General features: G+C 39.3%; 1 long non-coding RNA gene across 1 annotated transcript in view; it reads right to left on the bottom strand.

Annotated features, from left to right (window-relative positions):
- Positions 1–1219: 1219 nt before the first annotated feature.
- Positions 1220–22187, bottom strand: part of LOC310886867 — a 39063-nt gene continuing 18095 nt past the window's right edge. The window contains exons 2-3 of the long non-coding RNA XR_014575513.1: positions 10374–10484; positions 1220–3091 (exon numbers count right to left, since the gene is read on the bottom strand). This is a non-coding gene — a long non-coding RNA (uncharacterized lncRNA). The remainder of the gene's footprint in view (positions 3092–10373; positions 10485–22187) is intronic.

Here is a 22187-nt window from a genome sequence, read left to right as displayed (position 1 = left end):
AGTCAGCTGCCTATTATTCTCATGGCACCAGAAAAAGAAGTCCAGATTTAGGTTGTACCCAACTTTCTAAGGGGCATTTTGGCAGGTAAAACCTGAGGGTTCCTCCCAAACGATCTCGATGTACATCAGAATATACATGCAAACCAGCATGCTGAGAATGACTCTAATCTGGAGGGAACAAAGGAGAGAAGAACAAAGGAGAGATGCTAATTAAAAGAAACAAGTTTTTAATGATCCAGACCAAATTAGAGAAGCAGAAGGTTTCAGTCTAGTCACTGGGCTAATGGGTAAAATCAGCACTAGAATGCAGTATTTTATATTCTAAATTAGCTTTTTTTCTTCCAAGCCTGCAAAGAAATTACTAAGAATTCAGCAAAAAGCCTTGTGTGATTGGTCTCATTTGCCAAATGGAGGCAACGTTTAGAAGGTATGGAGAAGAAGAAAATGCTCTAGGCAAGACTATCCATTCTAGTTATGATGGTTTTCATCCACGTAGCCATGGTGGTCCCCTCTGAATAAATCTGAGCTAGTGCGAAAAGAACCTGGTTCAATTTCTTAAGAGAATATTCAGGGAAAAGAGCTATTGGAAGTAGCAAGCTTTATTTACCGCAGTGGCATAGCAAAGTCTGCAGTGTTCTAACACTGAAACATTAGGTTTGGCTTCAAAAGAGTTCAGTGTTTGCTTCAGGAAAATTTACATTCTTAGGAATTCCACAGGATATGTCTGAAACTCCACTGAATCAGGGCCCAAAGTCAAACTGCAATGCAAGGTATACAACGCTTACAAGCTTCAGTTCCTGTTCCATTTCTGAAGAGTACCAAAGTATTCCCCCTCCCCTCCCAGAAAACCAAGTAAATCACAGAATTCAACACCAGTTACTGTAGGGCCATTAATGAACGGAGTTTCATTAATGGAGTACAATGGCTTCATCAATACCTATTAGGTATAATAACTTTGAAGTCCATCAAAGACACGAGGAAGCTTATTGTACAATGTACATAGAATAGAGGCTGGAATACAAGACAGCATTTAGCTTTGATCTGGTCTGATTCAGTATGGTAATTCTTTATCTTCCAGATGAAACAAATATGGTAAGAACTAATAATGAAAAGAAAATAGTTGTTAAAGCAAACCCTATCTGTTACATCACCACACTCTCTTTAGCCAGGCTAGTAAAGCAACATGCAAGTGACAAGAGTCCTTGAAAAACTTCTGTATGAGAACACATTAACAAAATAATTGGTTATTTCAGAGAAAAGATGGAAAAAAGAGTAGCAATGGAGATGGGGAAAGCGGCATGTCACATGGCAAAATACAGCTCATTCACCATCTCATTTGTATTCTGAAATTGCACATAGGAGGGAACACAGTTTTCAAAAGATAAATAAATGTTTCTGCATAGTCTGTGCAATTCAGGACACAAGACATCATACAGTTCATGCCAGGATTGTTCAAGGAAAGAGCTACATATTTGTATACATAATAAAATATTACATTAGATTCAGAATCATTTGGTAAAGCCTTCAAGCTGCAAGGCAAAAAAGCATCTACAGACTGACAGTTTAGGACACTAATCCCACAGGTGCTGGTTATTCCGTAACAGCCTACCATTAAAATAGTCTTTTCACTTTCTGTGAAATACGTGTTGCTATCCAGATGAGATTGCATTATATTTTGTTGGAGATTCTTCTAACCCCTCACACCTTGTTTATTAAGCAGAGTGGTCAGCAAGTCTTTCTGGCCAGCTCAGCTACGTGCGCCACATACATCCTCATGCCACGGACTATGCTACTGGAGAACGAGAGCGCCAAAGCAGCCAAGTAATTAGGAAACCCTACCTTCCACTCCGTGACAAACAGATGTTTGTCCAGGACTGGTGACTCCTAACACCTTTTTAATATAGATTTATTGAAGCTGTCATTCCCTGGCAGTTTATCATCTGATATAATTAACAGAATCAAAGGAACTTTTATTAAACCTCATGACAGCAACAGTTTAAAGCTTTCTCCACCAATCCAGCAATATCAATTGACTGACAGATGATCAGAGTTTCTGGAACATAGCCTGATAACAAGTTGTCGACTACTCATAAATAGCAATGCTACGCTTCAACAGGTGATCTATCCCCTCACAAAATTGGCCCTGTTTACGCTACTGATCCAAACACAACATAACTTCGAGCACGTACTTTTCTCCAAAGCAGATGAAACTTAGCTAGTGAACTTTGTTTTTTTACCCATAACCCACCCAATAAATGATAAATGCAGATATAAATTATGCAAACATGAATGACACGGTAGTTGAGCAGCTTTAGGAGACTCAAACTCAGTTCCCAGCACTGTACTTCTCATCTTTTGTGCTTCCAGTTGTGCACTTTTACAGAGTTAACGATAACAGTAATGATCACAGAATGGAAAGATTAAGTTTCAGATAAGATTTAAAAGAGAGTACAGCTCGTTGATACATCTTGTGATTTAAAGCAAGCATAAAACATTACAAAATCTGAACAGTCAGTGCCTTATCTCTGTCATGGTCTTTTTATTCCACTTTGGTATTTTACTGTTAATGTAATATACAAGCCCTTGAAGGCCCATCAGGCTTATTTTAGCACATGCTTATTTAGTCACACTTGCTGGTTATCCTGGAAGAGGATGCTTACTTGTGGTTGATAGTTTTTGTGACTGTGTTAATAGAAGATGATGATTTAGTTTGGTGCTGTCAAGAAATGATCACTAGGAGATCTTGTTTGTGAACCTCAGTGCTTTTTGTGCATCGATTTCCTACTTTTTAATCTATATTAAGTTCATATGAAACATGCACAAAGAACAACAAAAATATTTTCCTATTATTCCTTGCATTGAATAAGTACACTGCTTAGCTGAACAGTTTCTAAGTAATTAATCTAATGCTTACATGTGTTTTAACTGAATCCCCACCCCACTCCTCATTTTATCCTTGAAAACATGGAGTACATTATATTAAATCTTAACCACAGATGCTGCAAATCATCTTAGCTCCAGCGCATTTCTGTGCATTTCCTCGGGGTAATGAAGGTAGCTTAGAAGAGTAGTAGTAATTCATTTACAACAGCTGCAGGTAAAAAACACAAGGTGCTTTTAAATGAGAGGAGCTGAAGATACATACCAGTAGCAAACGGTGTAGTGCTGAATATGTTGCAGTCCTTGACTACTTTAATGTTAAATGAATTAATCAAGAAATAATTAAACATCCCAGACATACTTGTTTTCAATGTACGGTACATGCTTATTCTTCCTCCATACGAATTCCTACTGATGAAGCACTTTCTGCTGTGACACAGAAATAAAATATCTCTTGGTGATTCAATGCAGATCCAGCAATTAATTCCACTTCTTAGATTTTGTTTTAGAACTTTAGTTTTATGAAGAAATCTTAATTTAAATCTCTCTGCGATAACTGATAATGATTTTCTTCTATTCCCGCTAGGTTAGGAGGTTGAATGGATTTGGGGAGAAAAACCAGAGTAGTTAATCTAAATAGCTTCGGTGCTTACTTTTTTTTTTGTTTAATGAAGGCTGCACGTATGTTGTGGGGAATGACTGCCTTGTGTATACCCCTTCACCTTTACATAAATCAGCTTTCTGACTATTCCTGATTGCTATAGAGTTGCTCACAGCTTCTATTCTGTGTGGAGCACACTTCTGGTTTTGTTGTTTGTTTGTTGTTTTTTTGTTTGTTTGTTTTTCATTACTCTGACAGTTCCTAGGCACTTATTTTTACTTTTTTTCCCCCCTCCTGGATTAAAGGAAAGCTAAAATGGAAACTACCACATAGTTCCAAATCTAACATTAAAAAAGTAAAGAAAAACATTTTTCCCTGTTGGAACTAAATAAGAGGCAGAGAAAAAAGACAAGGTATTGCTTTAATTCAAGGAAGTACACAGTTGTGCCTATATTAGTATCATCAAAATAGCTAAAGTATGAGTAAAAAAGACTTCTCTTGAACTAAATTTATGTAAACAAAGATAAAAAAAATGAAGATTCATATACAGTGTGCTGCTTAATATGCCACTCCAGTATGTTCTACGAGTACTTAGAGATGGGAAGTTTGAAATCCAATGTATTTGTAAGTGGTGGGGTCCCACTACCAGCTGGGGAAGCCTCCTGCTGATGCTAACAGGACAGACTAAAACCTCTCAAAAGCCTGACTGCATGAGAACCCTCTGAGCCTGAGGGTTTGTTTCCTCTCATCAGGCCTATATTAAAGCAATGCTGTTGCATCACATGCTTAGGAAAACACGGGCTTCACCACAGGATCTGTTTCCAAATGTACATTTCTGTGGCCTAACCTGGCTCTGCAGTGGTGGTCCATGGCTTGCAGTTTCTGAAGATGACTGATACGGTGCCGGCCTACCTTCCTAAATCAAAGCGTCTTTGAGAGCCTGATTAGAATCTCACAGGTCTATCAGTGACTAACCATAGATAACACTGACAGCAGAGGTGCTGTCACCTGATAGACTGCTTTGTTGTTTCTAATTCAGTAATAACCTCAGCAGAGCTAAGGATGGACAGACTGGATCCAAAACTTGGAAGGAAAGACCTCCAAGGGGAAAGACAACATTACACTGCAGCAATTGATGATTCCAATCCAGGTGCTGACATTTTTCGTTCCAGGCCAGCAGTTTATCAATGCCAACCTCCGGCACTGTGCAATGTTTATACACAGAAGAGGATTCTTCCAGATAAGCTCAAACTTCAGCAGCTTGGTACCTCAGCAACTTTCAGCACGTAACTGGACACCTATGAAACTTAACTTACCTCTTCATCCAGTCCTTACTGCAACCAGCAGCCTGACAAAAACCCTGCTGTAGGGACCAGTAATTTATGCTCCCCACCCCCAGCAGAAAAGGAATATTCATGTTTACTATCAGAGTAGTCACAAAGGCTACATGAGCCAGAAAAACAGCAGAGAACATGAATTTAAGCTAGCTAATCACAAAATACTCAATGCACACAAACCTCCTGATTATCAGGACAAGTGCTGGAGTAGCTAATGCACAAGCAGGCTCAATTAACCCTAATTAGTTCAGAGTCATGCTACAAAAGGCTTAATTAGCAGTTACTGGGTACAGCTAAGAAAAGAGGCATAAATAACGTTCAGTTGGAAGCTACTTTTAAGAATCTCATGACTAAATGACACTAAAAGAGCAGAAAAGCAAAGTAACAGTTCCTTATGGGGGCCAAAGAGGATGTAATGCAGGCCTTCCTTTGGTGCTGTAAATACTTTTCTGCCAACTGAGAACAGAGCATCAAGATCTGTAAAGTTGTATCTAGAAACTTAAAAAAAAAAAAAAAGAAATGTTACAATGATTTGTTACCTAATTTGTACCTTCTTTCATGCCAAACTTCATACTTGGAAAAATCCACTTATTTCACTGGTTAGTGTAACTTCTTATGCCAAAAATCTCTATCTGGATGCCTGATTGCACCAGCAGGGCCTCAAAGGTCACCTACTTTTAAATGGCTGCCACTCATCTTAGCACAGAGGTATGCCTGGGCTTTACAAGATGAATGAAAACTGATCCTCTGCAAAGGAGAGCTTCCAATCTAATGTCCTGGTAGTCTATCAAAATAAGCCATTGCTCAGCATGTTTCTATACGAAAACACACAGAGATGGACCTGAATCAGGTTCTCCAGCATCTGCAAACAGTATTGCTTTAGTGTTGCTCTTTACTAGAGGACATCAACATTTATCTTTTTCTGGTGCAATTAAAAAAAAAGTTAACATTTACAAGTTGTCCAGTACAGAAGAAAACTGTTTTTCACCCTGCTCAACTGATACTCATCCCTTTCCAATAGTGGTTAGGTTGCTATTGTGAATACTTAAGAATACCGAAGAAATCTTGTATCCATTCTCCCCCAGTGCTTAAATCTCTTAAAAAGTCGTAAGAATTGAGGTTTTCTTTGTCGTGTTATGTCTGTTAGAGTTCAGACTTTTAATCTTTTCCCTGGAATTTGAATGGACAGGTGCCTATGTTACAGAGAAAAAGAAGAGGAGACACCAAATGTCACCAGTTAGCAATGTTAGAATAAGGACAATTTTCTGAAGCAGATCATAATGCTTCTAAAATCCTTCCAGCCTCAAGAGATCACCCGCTCTGTGCCTAGCTTGACCTGCTATACTGTTTTCCTGCATTTTCACCCTTCTGAGTCCACATTTCTTATTACCTTATATTAAGCTGTCTGAACGTGATTTTAAGGTATAAAAAGCTTTTCGCAAGATAGAGATGCCATCTGCAAAACCCCTTGCTGATATGGCTGGACTCTGTTCATCTTGATGCCCTTTCCTTAATCCTATTCAAGGCTTTTGGAGATCTCAAAACAGCAAATGAAGGGTTTTAATGAGATAAATTTGCTTTTACCGGCTTTACATTTCAGCCTGATCTTTTTTATCTCTTTTCTGGAGTTTTAAATGTTGCAGTACAATTCACATCATGGTAACTATCAGGAAGTTTTGCCCTATGGTGATCCTTCTTTTGAGGTTTTTGATGTTTAGGCCATCTTTTAATGACCTCCTCAATTCAAGCTGAACTCATGGCTAGTTTCAAATTTCTACAGACCCACCCTTCAGCTCAATAACCACGGACTCTCAAAGTGACAGACTGCTCCAGATTCCTGCCTGCTGTTATTGTTTTTAGATACAGAACCCCTTGTGATTTTTTTCCCCACTGATAATCTTATATGAAGGTCAAGTACAACATTAAGATTACAGGTCTATGACTTTAAAGTGATCTAAACTCCCTTTATGCTTAAGAAAAGTGGTAACAAAAGCATCAGTAACATTTAAAGTAAAACTCAGCTCCATGTACTTCTCCTTCACATTGCTGAAAAATACACCACCCATAACGTACTATCTGCCTATCTTTCAAACCTCATTAAAATTGAGTTGGTTTGCTGAAAAACAGGCATGTATTTCTAGATCTGTTCCATGCACTCTCCATTACTGAGACTCCATGCATAGGAGGACATCGATGACAAACTTATGCTTTGTCTGAGCTAGAAATAGCCAGATAATTAAGTTGGCTGTAGGGGATAAGGAAATCACACCACTGTTTGTGTGTTTAGCTAATGCTGGGAAGGTCTCTGATACAAAGAGACCTGTAGGTGTCACAACTGGATCAGGTTTTTAAAACTCCTCTCCACCTGAATTCTATGCAGAGTTCAGAAAACGGTTGTCAACATTTACCTGCGTATAACCAGCCTTCTTGTAATCCTGCACCTCAAAGCCGCTGCCTTAATCCTGCTCAATTCTATAAATCCCTCTTCCGTGGAACAGTGAGGACTCTGGAATTAGTGGAGTCCCACTTGGTCAAGACGAGCAGAATGCCAGGAAGGGCCTTTTCATCACCCAGCTAAATTCGACTGTATTCCCCTGCCTTCTGCAGCCATGGTACAGAACAGCGCATGTATATCTGCTTGTGCATACGCACGTATGTGTGCATACGAGCCACTCCTCACCGTCACACATTTCCGTTTCTGTACTGTAAGAAGAAAGATGTGAAAAACACTAACGTGTGAGAATACAACATGAATATGCAGAAGCAATTAACGCTACTGTATGAGGAAAGCCCCTTTGCACTTTCATTAGTTCACATGCCACTGCCGGCCCAGGGCAACCCAGGAGGAAAGGTACTGGGCTGGTCACTGAATCAGTAGTGATACTAACTTAGGACCTGGTGACAGTACTAATAATGAGTTCTTGTATGGGGATAATCTGCTAGACTCCATCTTGACAAAGTAATCCTGCTTTAGCAGGCTCATTAGCCTGGTTACAGAAGCACAGGGATGGTGTTGGCAGATTCAAATTTCAGAACTAGCTTTGCTAAGGTTAGCATGTGAGATGTTATCTTGTCCCAAAATGCAAACTCAAGCTCTAAATATGAAACTTGGTACGATTCTGAATGACCTTAGTCTCGAAGACAGAATGTAAAGAGTGAACTGTGTTTTCTCAACACCTCAACTGGGCTACCTCTCAAGGGATATATGCTTCTTTCTTGATCCACATCTTCCCAGTTCTGCAGAAGCAGTTCAAGATTTTTTCCTGTCACTATGTTTTACGGTATTAGAAAATGACCTACTTAATGTTAGGGGTAACTTCGCTTATAAAATTTTAAGCCGAATACAAATTTTATACCTGTTTTCATTTCATGGGCACCCATAAAAAAATTCTTCTAATGTTAATGAAACCTAAGACATGACTGAAATATGTAAAATTGACTGCTATACACATTTAAGTTTTACATTCTCGGTAACAAAATATTAAAATATCTTAGGGGGAAAAAAAAAGCCCACCGCAAAAACAGGTCTAAGCTGCACCCTGCAGTCAAAAGGAAATAAATAGTATTGCCCTGTTCTGAGACAGGATTGTAAATAGAAATGTCAGTAATTCTATATACTTATTTGACTTAACAGCAGTATCTAAAAACAGAGGTCCAAGAATCTTCATTAATTCTAATAGTCTCTCTTTAATTATTTGGCATTATTAATCAAAAATTGTTTCCATAGGTCACAATTCTGTTGTACAAAGAAGTACAGAGCAAATAATAGCGACCAGTAAAGCCAGATCCCTAAACTTATGCTGATGTCTACATCAGTATAGTTCCAGCCCACAGACTACATACACACTGAAAATTGAACAGAAGACATTTGAAAGTTATCTAGAGCTCAAAAATAAGTCTTTATGTTCATTATTTAAAATCCTCCTGATACTGTTATTAAAGGAGAATTAGGTTTGCATTAATTGGAGCTTGAAAGATGCTCTGATAATATCTTTGCAGTCAAAATGCAATTACAAATAGTGTTTAAACTGTGGAATATTTTTCATTTTAGTTTGAATTGTTACACTGATACTCTCAACAAGATCTGCATGCTTATGAAATTAAATCCAGATTCATGTACTCTACCTTGCATCCTGGTTAAGACACTGCAACCACCTCCTCATAGAAATCAAATGATTACAAGAGTTACCAGTCTCACTGCCTAGTTTCCTTTCTTTCCTTCTCTTTTTCTGCATCAGAACTACCTTAAAGATTCCAGCCGAATAGCTGTCTGGCACTTTTAAATGCCGATCCAAACCCCGAGGCAAACACTATTTTAGATCCACAGCACATTTCATGAGAATTCCAGCACGCTGCGCTCTTATAAAAGAATCCTGGGCTTTATACAGGTACTCTGTTGTTATGTACACATGTAGCACATTAAGAATATGGCGACCAGGCTTCATTAATTTACTGTTTATTTGGTCAGTGTCAGGATTCCTAAGTTCTACTATCACCTCTGGAGAGATTTTGAGCTATAGCAACCATAGCAAATAGCATACATAAGGGCAGGCAAGCAAGACCTTTGAGCTTCAGACTCTAGTTCATGAGTCGTTGGCTATTTGACTTCAGACAAATTTCTTTGTTCCGTTTAAATGCCCTTTTCATCTAGGATAAGTATTACCAGCTTCTTGACTCCCTAGTATTTTTTTTAACATGAGTTTAATGTTTTAAATGTTTTCCAGAGTCCTTAGCTGAAAGGTGCTGAGCAAGTTGAACACTATCAGCTGTTATTGCATAAAGAAATTTATTTTTCAATACTGAAGCAACACTTGCTCTAAGGAGATAGTAGCAGTAAGCATGGAAGGAAACAACCTGCAAAAAGCAATAAGAAAGTAAGCTTTTTGCTTATAAGGCAATAAGTGTTTAACCCTGCAGCTGTAATGAGTTCATGCACAGGAAAGGAAGATCTGAGATCACTGAGAATGTGAGGGTGGGAACCTAAGAGCCTCTATGACATACACAGAGTAAAGGATCTCGAGGTATCTCCACGACCTGAAAGCTGCACACTAGGCCGACAAACCAGACCAGATGGCAGCTAACCACAGGCTCCCTTCTCGCGGCCTGTGGAGACTGTGCATATTGTTGAGGTCACTAAGTAAGCAACCCAGGGTCAGACAGCAGCTGCAGCACAGAAAGTCCACCCTTCCCTAGCTTATGTTGCAGACTGGCATTTGGAATAAACTTCAGGGATTCTTCTAGCTGTCCTTGCAAGAAAAAGTAAAGGAGAAACTGGCTCAGAGGAGTCAGGATAAGGAAACATATTAGCTCCTCAGTGCTTGCTTGCTGGTCTACCTTCATATTTCAATTAGTTTAGGGTACTTTTGCTTTTCAGCATCTGCTTTTCTTTAAAGAAGGTAATTACAAAGTTATTATTTATGACTACTACACAGAGGGTCAGAAAGACATCTGTAAAAAGGTATGTTTTTGTCTTGCAAGTGCATCAGGTGGCACTACACAGTGCTCAGAACGAGTGAAGCCCAGATCATATACATGTTTTTGTACCGTCTACTCACTTTTTGTGGTGTGCAGTCTGTAGGATGCTTGATGTCTTCCTTTTGGGAGGAACAGAAGTTGATCGTGGTTCATGTCAGGAGGAAGTTTTTCTTTAGAGATCCTGTAGACACCTATGAAGGAACAGCAGAGAACAGACAAAACTGAGTGTGATACCTTCAGGAACAAAAGCAGAGCGATGTGCAGGACAACGTGTGAGTAGGTACGGATACACAGAGGTATCATCCTTCCTTTACCCCTTTGCTTACTGAAGAACAGCAGTCAAAAATTAAATTTCCTCATAACATGTGTGGTAACCAGAACGTTCATTTAAGTATGGTTGTCTATATAGAACATGCAAGGGACCAGCTGGGATTTTATTAGGAAAGCCACAGTACATCCTGTGTAAAAGCTGCAGATGGCACAGGCCATGCGACCGCAGGGCGAAGAGATCTTCCATACGGAATGAAATTCTCTTCTGCAAGAAGAAAGCACCTCGAAGGAACATTTGTAGAGGAAGCCCACATGGCCAGAATTTCAGCCTTAACTAAACTTAAGCAAACCTTAGGCTGAGTACAGACCTGAACTTAAATACCCTAGGGTTGAATTTCACTTCTGGGTTCCCCTAGCTTAGGTGTTCCAAGGGCTGAATTGAGAGCTTTCAAAAATTTTATCACATGTATCTGCCAGCAGTTTAACAAAGCTCTTCCAAATAGATTCATAATTAATGAACATGTGAGGTGGTGCCAGCTTTAATGATCTCTGACTTTCTCAGTCTTTATTTATTTTCTAAGGCCTTCCCTCTTCAGTGACTGCCTGTTGTCCTATTAAAAACCTCAGTTTATAAATGGGATGTGACAAGGTGAAATAGAGCCTGAAGTGATGGCTATCATATGCGAATGCACTGTGCAGCTCTGCAGCTGCAAGCACATAAGGGAAGCTCTGATAAAACCCTATAATATATTTTGCATGCAAAATACAGAAATGATGCAAATTTCCTTACTCCTACCTGACTGACCTCAAACCATCTCTGCAAACCCTTTTCCAAGAGTTAGAAGCCTAAAAAAATAGGAGTTCCATTTACAATAACAACCGGCCTACTTCTAGTAAATCCTAACCTGATAGTTTAGTTTTATTAACCCTAACCCTAAATGTATCTTTTATTTGACTTTCCTTTATTTTCCTCCCCCCAAGAGAGATTTGGAGGGAGGGGAATACTAATACTATATGTATGACATATAGAATTAGTCAATTGATCAGTACACATGTTTTGTTTTCTTTTTCTTCTTTTTTTCTCCCTGTCTACCATCCTTTCAGGATTTTCCACCCTCAAAAATAATCATAATGCCTCTCCTTACACGTATCCAGAAACAAGAGAATTGTAGGGTGAGTCTTGAAACAACAGAAGGCTTTGACATTTGAGTCAGAATGAAAGAAAACCAAAAATCCTCAACATACAAAGCAAAATAACTCTGCTTACATAAGCAATAAATACTCAATACCTAAGCAGCATATGCAAGTGAGGCTGTTTCAACAAGAAATGCGTTCGAAGCAGACTATTACAGAATACGATTCATTCTCACGTAAGGAAGCTATATTCTAACTGTTGCTCTTTGAGCTCTGAAGCACCTTGTTGTTATGAACTGGGATGGTAGCACAGAGACTTCAGCCTACAAACAACTTTTCAGGTACTGGATCGGGGATACTCACTAAAGGATAAAGGCATGACAGTGTTCCTCAACCCCCTATTTTCTTTTCGCTGGATGAATGCAACAGCAACACTGTATTGATTCTAGCAAGGTTGTTTGTTTGTTTTTTTTTTTTTTAAAGTGAAAACTGTGTAGATTTTGGCATAAGCCTAACAGCACCAGCCACTCTTCTTAAAGAAAAGAAAAATCCTATTCCCCAGATATTACATATCCACTCTAAAAAATATTCAGAACTTCCAGGCAGAAAGCTGTTACACATTGCTATTTGCCTTTTGTTCAGTCTAAAGAAAACAGAAGGGAAGATGGTAAAAGAACCTACCTGCATGTGAAGAGAGGTAATAAAGAACATGGGACTAATTACTGTACTTGGCCAGCCAGGGCAGAACAGTTGCCACGCTCTGAGCAGTGACTCCGAGCAAAGAGCACTGTGAGGTTCCATAGTTACTGGTACTCTGATTCCTGATAAGCTAAGTATGTCCTAAGCGTGGTGGGTTCCCCTCTCTGCTCCTCATTTACACGGTCATATAAACTCAGCTTTGTATTTTAAGACCTAAAGACCTCGTCCAACCTGAGCATTAGAAATAAGCAGAGCTAACATAACCTGAACCTGTACTCTATCCAAGTTTTTGTACCAGAACATCTGAAATCAGTGAAGAGCCAAATGAACAAAACTACATAGAATGGCCTTGGTTTTGCCCCCTTTTTGCTGTCATTACACCTGAGCAATCCCATCATAGCCAAGGAAGTAACATGCGTATAACTGATGACATAATTTTGCCTGAAGGTCCTCAAGTATCGAGGGACTTAAGAGTGTGCTGAGCTTTAACCACGTGGTTAAATACTTTGCTGAGCCAAGACTTTATTTAATGGCTCTGCTGAAGATATACCAACCACTTGATTCCAGTGAAATGAGGTGTGTAATTCAAGTAGTCTGAAGGTTCAAGTATGTAGATTTGCATTTACTGTAAATCAAAGGTCCACCTGAAATAACATCTGCAAACAGCAAGTGCAAAGCTGACCACAGAGCCCTCAAAGCCTTTGCAGAACTAGCCTTGAAATGATTCCCTGTACGATTTCACCACTCAAAAACAACAACAAAAAAGTTTTGCAGTGATACCGTTTTGCTAAGAGAATATCCCATGCCATCCTGGTATAAATGAACTTCAAAAACGACACCGCAGCTGAATTTAACTTTCAACAAATTCTGCTTCAGTCTTTGCACTCCGTGTTAGCACATTGGAATAAAGATGTCATATACCCTCAAAAAACAGTTGTCCTTGCTTTATAACTATCTGACAGAGGGAAATGAGGTCCCTTGCTCTAAGAAAACTTCAAATTCTATAAAGGTTCCATTTCATTAGTTGCTAAATTGAAAAAAAACCTCTGCACTAAAGCTGGAAAAACCTCGAGAGCCACAATGCAAACATAACCTCCTGTGTAGGCATGCTTGCCTCCAATAGATTGTCCATCACTACTGTTCGAGACCCAAATTGATTTAAGACTCCTATGTATATACTGTGAGTAAAGCCAATACTCACCTCACATATTTACAGGAAAGAATATAAAAGAATATCCTCCTGAAACGTAGCCTAAAGTGCTTTGAGATTGCTTAGTTGACAGCTCATTTGCAAAATACAGTTGATTCACCGGCACAGAAAGCAGCTCTTACATTTTTAGAACACAGAGATTTGAATACTTCAGGCAAAATAATACTGACTACAGCAGGTGTGACAACTATCATATCTCAGTAAACAACCTCACTCTACTACCTCATCATCTCATTAAATCCCAGATAATAATTAATTATTTATTCAATTATCATTCATTATTATTTCAGGGGGTACTCAAGCTTTAGCAATAGATCAAGGAGAATTTTAAACTCACTGCAGTAACGCATCCCCCTTTCCCCCCCAGGTTTATCTTTAGCAAAACAATTGTGCAAATAAATCTGATGTTGAAATTTAGAGTAAAAAATTCAGAACTATATAGAAATTCTTCTTGAAAGATAAAAAGATAGGAACCCCCTTCTACTGATCACTCGGTAAGAATTAAGTTTCCGCAAAATGCGCTAACAAAATGAAAATTAAATGGATTGTTTAGTCTCTGTAACAGTACTTGCAACCACTTTTATGTTGGGTGCAAGGGTATTTGTGTAACAGTTAAGGAGTACTATATTTCCCCAACCCTAGGGAACCTAATCATGATATTCTTTCTGTATGTGTTACCTAGTCACATTAGGTGTCTCCCATACCTCTCACAATGCAATTACACAGATCTGCACTCCCAGGAGCTGCTATACTAAAAATACATTATAGCATTACCAGGTGGCAGTAATAGAAAGGAGTAATTAACACCATACACAATTTTTGTAACAAAAATTTGCAGACATGCGAATTCATAGAATTCTCGTTTATTTTGCTCTCTGCTGTTGCTACTTGAAATACCATTCTAGGAACCTCAGGACTTCTAAAGTACAGAGCAATTGTGTTTTAATGCAAGTCCAGCCCCTCAAATGAATTTTGTCCTGAATGCAGCATCATGCTCACCTTAGTCTGGTTCTCACTTTCTTCCCTGGGAACCTTAATGAATGGATTTCCCATCCCATCCAAGGACATTCATTATTGCAGTTTACGAGTTAGTTGTGCTTCACACAACTAGTTTGCTCCTTTCCTTCAGGCATCTTAATTCCTAATTTTCAGCAGGCTCCCTCCAAATGAAAATCACTATCAGTATGGGTAGTATTTGGAGTTTTAGTATTGATTTATGCCTTGGGCAAAGAGGTTAATTAAATGTGAATTTTAAGCCAGCAACATGATCAGGAGAGTGAGGAAATCTGAATTCATGAATACTTCCCGAGCTGTTAAAACCATTTAAAATGAACAGTGACTGGAAAACCCCTGACTGTTTCTAGCAACTGCATCAATGTGACTGAAAAGTTTAAGAGAAATATCAGGTGGTCACAGGTATTCTAGTTCAACAGGGCTGGTTTTAGTTTGCATTTTTATTGACATTAACACAATTTAATACTGTATATAAACTGTTTATACTTCTTTCATTTCTCGCCTTATTCCTTTTTCCCTTTCACAGTTTAATCCTGGAGCTGTATGAACGACGTATGGGCTGTATTAACTTTGAACCCAGTCTCATCACAGATGGCACATGCTCTGAAAAAAGCTACCAAATTACCTTCACCCATAGCGCCAGCCAGCAGCTGCTCCGCAAAGCCAGAGGAACTGTATCCACACACTGATTTTTAAATGGAATTGTGCTAAGATGTTCTAGCTCCACTTCAGAGCACAAATACCAGTGGAACTGCCACTGATTTAAACCATAAATCTATGGTCTTGATTTCAACCACAACAGGAATTTTTATTTATTTATGTATTAAGGTCACGTACTATTTTCTCTCCTAGGTCTATTCTGTTTTCTTGTGGCATCTTTACAGACAACACAAACATTTGCTTATACAAGGCAGCGGGAAATTATTTTCCACCTGCAACATGGTTCTTAAAGGGTAGCAGTAAAGAAGGGGGAGAGAAGCAAAACGTATAAAGCAGCAACACCTGTAATAAACATACCCTGACACACTATGATTCAGCACTGGAATCCAAGTAAGATGATAACTAGGTGTGGGGGGTGGAAAACAAAACAAAAAAAAGACAAAAACCCAGCAGGTCAACTGCTATCACCACTTCGCCACCTCCTGCCCTCCAAACCTTCCAGGCAGTTGATCAGCTCGGTAAGACAGAACAGCATTGATCCCATAGCAAAGCGTTCTGCAAGAGCAGAACGATTCCAAAGCAGAACCGACTGGCCTTCACCTCACTTCCATTTCTGTGTTAGACTCCAGTCTGCAGTACAGGTGCATTTACAGTTAGTTAAGAAAACAACTGCACTTAACACCGCATGTTCTGCAGATCCCACAGCAAATGAGCACCTTGCAAGGAAAACGATCCAATTCCTGCTATTTGTTTAGACTGTCCTGTCTTCTTTAACTCTCCATCTTTCACAGCAGACTATTGCTACTAAGAAAGGGCAGAGAAAAGGCCAAAACTGGTTATTTATGTAGTACATTGCCCCAACTAATGGACAGAAAAATGTGATCAATTACCATTTTTTTTCCTCCCCACCTCATCTGAAACCATAGGCTTTGGGAAGTTCTTTTATTAGCTATATCTGCAGATCTCTTTGGAACACTGCACGACAGCAATCTGCAATGAAGTGTTACTTGCAGTCTTTGCCCTTGGCATACTGTGCATGTCTTGATAGAGAGAGAGAGATCATGCCTGAACCACTTCCAAATTTGTAACATGCTGTTGATATTTGCTTTCTGGTGACTAATGGAGGGAAAAAGCCAAAACATTACTGTTTTGCTGTTGGTTTTTTGTTGTTGGAATCTTAGGGGAAAAAAAAAAAAGGCACAAAAACCCCACCAGGTAAGCTGCAAAGAGCTCTGACTTCTTTACCCCAAACGAATAGGTAACCTTCTCACTCTGGCTGACCTTGTAACTTATTTTTCATGTTCACAAGGGTCATTGCCATGCGATATGGATACCAGAATTCCTTTCAAATCACTTGTCTGAGGCCCCAAATGCAGCTTTCCAAACAAACTAGTCCGTATAAAGCGCTATCACAGCTGGACTGCTGAAGCCAGCTAGTTTGTTCAGAGCTTGTTCACGGATCCCCTACGTTACCTCTCCGACACAGTCTAAAAGCATTCTGGTGTCTTTTGTCAGTACCTTGAAAGGAGAAAGCGTTAACTGAATATGGCATGACAGAGTAGCTCATGAAGAAGCTTCATCCTGGCAGCAGGAAAAACGTTTCCTTTCATTCAAATGGTGAGAGATGAGATCGGCATACAATTTCATATATACGAATACATAGAGAAAGTTCTGGGTTTGAGACATTGAGCAGCAATAGGAAAAGGAAAGCACACCAGGATGCTAAGCAGCAGTAGCTTGCCATGAATCATGCGTTCCACACACCCCCATCCTTTTTGGCAGAAGTAGGAGGTTTTCCCACTCTGTACTATATCCAAGGAAGCAATAAACATCATGGCTCCATGGACATAACTACCGACCTGTGCAACGCAAACAAGACATAGATTAAGTGCACAGTATTTCACCAAACCCAGGTTTACTTTCTTTTACATAACTGAGAAGTAGCAATGGAGGTGAAACGTTATTTACTGAACTGACCATTTAACTTGCAGGTTTTTTCCTGCTACTCACTCACACAGTCTGGGGACTTAAAATCAGTTTCTCTGTGCAATTTTTTTTTCCTTGAACACATGCAATCATGCTATTTCATGAAGAATATATTAAAACTTGACAAAACACGTGGAGTAAATTCTAGAAATACACAAGAACTTATTTTTGCATTTTCCCCTTCTGTTCATGTTCTGTGTAAAAGAGTTTCACAAATGTAGAGAAGAAAGAGAACAAAAAGAATTGCAAATAAGTACGGGAAATGTGTCCACAATGAGATACACTGAAAAATTAACCTTTCCTAAGGCTGTATGCACAGTAACTACCGGAGTATTCTTTAAGACTCACAATTATTAACTGCCTTTTCTGGCAGCAGCAGAAGCTGGCAGCTTTCATGCACAGAACACACCCGATTCCCATCTGAATTCCAAATTTGAAAAAAGCTTTTATGGATTTCCCTCCTTCCCTCTTCTTTCCCCAGTTAAAAATATTGATCCTTTGTATCTCATGCGTGATCTTCTTATGTTTTCATATTAAAAAAGAACACAAACAGAATATGTGCTGACTTGCATGAGAGGAAATAAAGAGCAAATGAGATTGATCTTCCTACAGCACAGGGTACACACAGGCCTTGTATCAAATTTAAGTGTAATATCAAACCACACCAATTAAACCGGTATAAAATGTTGGGTGAACATCCTTACTTCAGCCTAGAGGTACATTTCAGTTTTAATAAGGGATTAACTTTCTAAACTACTTTAAATAAGCATAAAGAGAAAGATAAGATATATGGTTACTGGAAAACAAGGGCTAGGTGCTGACAGCCGTAACATGAAATAGCAGAGACTGTAGTTACTTCAAATTAAGAAAAACTAATTTACACAATATCTTACTATGTCTCAGCTTCTCCCTGTCAAACCGGCGACCTCTGCACTGATGTGCTATTTCTATTTAATCTTTTCAAGCAAACAAAATTGTTTATCTTTGCTGAGCCAGATCAGTTCAAACTTACACAAAAGCTGTTCTAAAAATTACTTTCCCTCTTCTTCTAGCCCCTGTTGCTCCACAGGGCTGCCTAACTCCTTATCCCAACAGATTCACAAATGTCACCAAAACCCACAGAGCGCTGACCTTTACAGGATTCTGCTAAACCATGCAACACGTGGCTCTCAGAATAACTGAGCCTGATGGTTTGGTTTGGGTTGGGAGATGTGGAAAACCACCATTCTCTTTCTTACACTGTGTACACGTGTGAATCTGTACGTTAGTAAGAGATAATCATGATGAACACGTGAAAATTATTTTTCATGGGACTAAACAAACTTTGTTCATACCTCGTGTACAAAAATTTGTTTTTGCAGAAGCCACAACGTTAGGCTGTGCAAAAATACATAGCAAAGGACAAACCATTACCCCACAGCACATACAACTCAAGTAGAAGATGAGACAAGGAGCAGCACTGAAACAAAACATGCATCATAGTGATGTTTTACGGCAGTGTTAAAATAGCCAAGAAGAAAGAGAAAGATCAGGTTTTAGATATGTGAGGGATGGGGTCCAACTTTAAATATATATCTATATATAAAATATATATAAACATTCTGTTTCTGCCTCTGTCACCGATTTGTAGTGGGACCCCATGCAAGACACTATGTGCTTCATTTTGTACTGGTCTTGTCTATTTAGACTGTAACCCCTGCAGAGTAAGAAACATTTCTCAGTGTAGTTCAGCAGTATCTGACCCAATGGGAAAAGAAATGAAAGCAGTTAGCTTGTCAAAACAAAGGAAAAAAAAATCAAAGTTCCAGTAAATTTTACCATTGCATAAATGCTGCAGAAAATATAGTTTTGCTGGCTGTTTCCAATATCCACTGAGTTTTCATATTTGTTTATTTTAATTAACTTTGTAATTAATTTTTAATGTAACGTTTTTTAGATTTTTAACATTATTTAAGATAACCTCATAGTATGCTTTCTGCAGTCAACAGCAGTCAAGATTTAAACACAAAAATCACGAATTAGATATCAAAACACCAACTGTTAATACAACGTGAATAGATGACCAGATTGCTCTTGTGACAGAAGCGGTCACAGGTTGTCTACAAGGGTAACAACTTATCATATGTTTTTAAGTTTTTCTTTCCGTACATTATGCTTCTAGCAGTGGGAGAAGTTTCCATCAGCTTCTGGCTTGAAGAGAAGAAATGGAGTCCATCTGGGTAGGAATTTATTACAAGTCTGATAATGACAGCATCATATGGATGAGTTCACTGTTTGTAATGCAGGGCAGTCTAGAAACCCTGGGAAGCATAAACACACATCTGAGAAGAAACAGAACACCCCTAGCTAGGCAAATTAACAAAAACATAATGGTAAGCTGAGGCTTGCTCTCATTTCCTTGGGGTGTTTAAATTCAAGAAGGGAATAAGACAGTGAAAAAAATCTTGAGAAATTGTTTGAGAGGTGTTTTTTCAGCTGGGTGCCTTCACTCCAAGAAAGAAGGTAAGTGGAAATGACAGCCTGACCAATGTAATTCATCCCATAAGATTCAACACGAATACTCGGAAAGTAGGCGGTGACCAACCAATAAGCCAGATGTTTAAGCATATTTAAATACCTCACTGCTGATGAAGTGGTGAAGAACAAGCATTTGCATACACTGAATAACCTGATTCCATTTAGGTACAGATTTCTTAAATCTTTCCCTGAAATACCTGGTGCTGGCACAGACCTCTGCAGCGTTAGTTCCAAAGCCTCCGCTGTATCTCTGCTACCTGATGCCAACGTTGCACTTTGCACAAGGTCAGTTTTATATGTAGGCTTTTTTATACATAGGCTTCTGCTGAAGGTAGAACAATGACTGCTTTCAGACGTCCTCCATGTTAGCAGCAACAGGCAGAGAAGAAATATTAACCACGACTGGCAAACTTACGAGGCTTAATTTCCCAGCATATTTATTTATTCAAGCGACTATCATAAAATGCCTATCACCTTGACAACGAGGCATTTATTTACAAGTCTGGAAGAACAGTATGGCATAAAGATACCTATACAAAATGCAACATTATGGGAAATAGTTGCCACTGCTATTTGGTAAGTAACCCCAAAATTGTGGTGTGAGGTTGGGGTGAAGGGAGATGTCACACTGGAGAGAGATTGACACAGTTCATTGCTTCTTCCCATGCTAGGCCTTTTGTTTATAGAGACAAATATTGTTTATAGAGACATTTTGTTTGGAGACCAAACTTAAAAGTACCTATATCCAGTCTAGTAAAAGAAGTTCAAGAAAACTTGTAGCTTACTACCACTCCTCTAAAAAGATCTTTTAAAAGAAGAAGGCACTACATGCCAGGCACACACACAAAAAAGCCTACATTTGAAACAAAAGAATAAAAAGAATGTAGGTTCTCTCTTTCCAATGACATTTTTATTTTTCTATAGTAAGATGAATTATGCTAGTTTGAGCAAGGTCCAGATGGCATCTAAACCCTTAAGATCTTACAATCTTTTTTGGGGGTGAAGAGAGCACACACACACATACGGGAAGTATTTTTATTTGATATGATGAAGCATGCACAGTCTGACTGTGCTCAGACTTACCTTCAGTGAAAACACAAAGTCAAATCCACTAAATCTACCAGTCCGGCTGTCAATCCCCTACACATCAGAGCCAGAAGCGTTTCGGTGCATTATTGCACACATCCCTCTAGAAAACGAAGAGGCTGCTCCCCACAGGTCTGTCAGTCACCTAGTCTGACAAAGTAGTTTCAAACTTGTCTTGTGTCATTTATTAGTCAGCACCAATCAAAACGTTGTCCTACGCATCTACTGCCCTTGGGTTTCCTTCAGCACTACACAGACACTGATGCATCGTGACAAACGAGGAGCACCAGGACTCGACCTCCCGTTCCTTTGCCACAAGTGGAGGCAGGCCCAGGAGCCTCTCCAGCACACCACCCAACCTCCGAGTAGCGCCAGACCAGCACAGCAGCAGAACTTACTAAACGATTAACAAAAATATCCAAACCAGCTAAGCAACCTCACCCACACCAGAAATGTTACAGACTAATAATTTGACTCACAGGCAGATCCCGAGCGTCAGCTACAAAACCTGTTATTTCGGATTTGTGGAACATGGGTCACCTCAACAGCACTTTGTTATCGCTTAGAATTGTTTTCCTAAAACAAAAACCCTAATGAACTCTGCAAGCTGCACCTCTAAAAATAACTTCAAAATATCCATCAAATTAGCAAACCAACTCAGATAACAGGTTTCGGGAGTGTTCAGCTTTGACTTTTAAAGACAAATCTGCCTATGTTTTCTAAAGACTTCATCTTCAAGTTATCTGAGCCCATCACAGCCATTAGCAAATAAGGATATCCTGGGAGGAAGCCAACGTTATCAATCCTTTACAGGCAGGAAGCAAATAAATAGCCTATGAGCAGCTCAGGATTATGCACTGTGTTAAGCTGAGAGAAATGCACATTTGTTGCATCATCACCTCTTCCTTCCAGGTGGAAGGACCTTCCTAAATTTTGGGCGTGTTCACGTGAGGTGTTTGATTCCGGATAATCTCCGTGATAGACCTCACCCTTCCCACAGCGCCCTTCTGTCCGCTGGAACCTCAGCCAAACGTGGGAGCTCTGAGGTTTTACCCTGCCTGGTCAAAAATAACTTGTTGCTGTTACTAGCCCTCGCCCAGCAGCTCTTCACTGAATGCAGAGCATTGGTGAGCTTGAAGGGACACCTGCTGGCACGAGGGGACATTACAGGCAGGTAACACCAGCCCCACGTTTAGATACTGAGCGTTGGCATAGGTAGAGAACCTCAAACGGTATTATGTGATAACCTGTGATGGTTCCGTGATCGATAGTCTGGAGGTAATAACTGAAATACTATACCCATTTTGCTTAATTCCGA

The sequence above is a fragment of the Anser anser genome (genome assembly GCF_964211835.1).
Source record: "Anser anser genome assembly, chromosome: 26".
Taxonomy (NCBI): domain Eukaryota; kingdom Metazoa; phylum Chordata; class Aves; order Anseriformes; family Anatidae; genus Anser; species Anser anser.
Note: the sequence above shows the minus strand (reverse complement) of the source record. Positions and strands in the feature narration are given on the sequence as shown.